At 40.1% G+C, this 2,389-nt stretch overlaps 1 pseudogene; it reads right to left on the minus strand.

Moving 5' to 3' along the window:
* Positions 1-762: 762 nt before the first annotated feature.
* On the minus strand, positions 763-1,789 carry LOC130849243 (heterogeneous nuclear ribonucleoprotein A3-like; annotated as a pseudogene).
* Positions 1,790-2,389: the final 600 nt, after the last annotated feature.

Raw genomic sequence — 2,389 nt, forward strand, 5'->3', positions numbered from 1 at the left:
TTTTGCTTTTTGGAACTTTCTGGAACTTTTTTTCCAAATGTTTCAATCCCTGTCTGAACAATTTACAGATGCAGGATCTGAGGATTTGGATACATATAATAATACCTATCTTATCTGATTAAGGATTCAGTGAGTTATCAATTGTAAACACTTAGAACAGTGCCTGGCACATAATGAGCGTTTTGTGTATTGTCAACAATTAAAGAGCAAGTGAGGATAAAGTTTTAAAAGATTAGACAGGATGACCTCAGATACATATATATAATGTATGCATGTGTGTATGCATTATATATATGTGTGTATATATATAATATATATGTATAACAATACATTGTATATGTAATAAATAAGAAATAAAATTTTCCAAAATAATAATTCAGTTCTGAATATCCTTTTTTTTTTTGGGGGGGGGTACACCAGGTTCTATCATCTGTTTTTTTTTTTTTTTTGAAAAGTTAAAAATTCCTTAATTTTTTATTCCTGGTACCACTACCACAATTTACAGGGCAATATACCTGATGTAATGAAAAGAAAAAGAAAAAGACAAAGCTACAACAGATAAAAGACCTCAGGAATGTACATCTAATTGACACTACATTGCATTAATCAATAGCTGCACTTTTTGCAAACTGTGACTATGACAGTCCTGAACAAGAAGGGTTTCCTGTTTAAGCTGCAGTAACTTTTCTGACTATGGATCATCGTTCCTCCTGTGGCAGATTTTTACAGTTCCTCTAGTGCATTTGGGAGGACTGTCTCAAAGTAACCTGCAGCTTTCCTGACAACTCCTTGCTCTCTCTCCTGCTAAGAACTGTAGCCCTTTTCTTCTGAGTTTTTAGAACCTTCTGCTACCATATCCACCACTTCCACCACCAGATCCATAACCACCACCATAGGGACTGCCCGAGCTTCTTCCACCAAAACTGCCCCCCTTCATGGGTCCATAATTTGATTGCTGTTGTCCACTATAATTTCAAAAATCATTATAGTTCCCACCACCACCATAGTTACCTCCAAAATTTCCTCCTTCATTGTAACCATCATATCCTCCACCACCACCACCATATCCACCACCTTGGTTTCCATATCCTGGTCCACCACCACCATAGCCTCCTCTACTACTATAACCAGGTCCACCGCCATAGTTGCCACCATCACCTCCAAATCCATTGTATCCACCATCACCTCCTCCATAACTACCTCTACTGCCACCACCTCCACCACCATAGCCTCCTCTCCCACCAAAGTTTCCACCATGGCCAAAGTTACTTCCTCCACCTCCAAAGTTTCCTCCACGACCCATAAAGTTGCCAGATCCACCTCCACAACCTCTTTGTGATCCAGCAGATTGCATCTCTTGTTTAGAAAGGGCCTTTTTCACTTCACAATTATGCCCATTAATAGTGTGGTATTTCTGAACAACAATTTTATCAACTGTATCATGATCATCAAAAGTTACAAAAGCAAATCCTCTCTTTTTTCCACTCTGCCTGTCTTCCATAACTTCTATGGTTTCAAACTTGCCATACTTTTCAAAGTAGTCTCTCAAATTATATTCTTCTGTATCTTCTTTAATACCACCAACAAAAATTTTCTTCACTATTAGATGGGCACCAGGCTTTACAGAATCCTCTCTAGAAACAGCTCTCTTTGGTTCCACTACATGCCCATCAACCTTGTGTGGTCGAGCACACATTGCTGCATCCACCTCTTCAACACAAGAGTAAGTCACAAAACCAAAGCCCCTGGAATGTTTTGTTTGGGGGTCTCTCATCACCACACAATCTGTAAGTGTGCCCCATTTCTCAAAATGTTTTCTTAAGCTATCATCTGCAGTTTCAAAGCTAAGACCACCAATAAACAGTTTTCTCAACTGTTCTGGTTCCTTTGGATCATGGCCCTCCTCCCCCTGCTATCATCTGTTTTTATAAACATATCCCTGTATTTCCTCCCTTCCTTGACTCCCCCCGCCTCGAGTCCCCCCCACCCTCCCCACCCCAGTCCTCTAAGGCATCTTCCATCCTCAGGTTGGACACCCTTTGTTATACAACAACTTCCCACTGACTATTTTACAGTTGGTAGTATATATATGTGTCTGTGCTACTCTCTCGCTTTGTCTCAGTTTCCCCTTCATCCCCCGCCCCCTCCCATACCTCGAGTTCTCCAGTCCATTCTCTGTATCCGCATCCTTGTTCTGGTCACTGAGTCCAACAGTACCATTTTTAAATTCCGTATATGTGAGTTAGCATACAATATTTGTCCTTCTCTTTCTGACTTACTTCACTATGTATGACAGATTGTAGTTCTATCCACCTCATGACATATAGCTCCATCTCATCCCTTTTTATAGCTGAGTAATATTCCATTGTATATATATGCCACATCTTCT

This window comes from Hippopotamus amphibius, chromosome 3, assembly GCF_030028045.1.
Source record: "Hippopotamus amphibius kiboko isolate mHipAmp2 chromosome 3, mHipAmp2.hap2, whole genome shotgun sequence".
Classification (NCBI taxonomy): Eukaryota; Metazoa; Chordata; class Mammalia; order Artiodactyla; family Hippopotamidae; genus Hippopotamus; species Hippopotamus amphibius.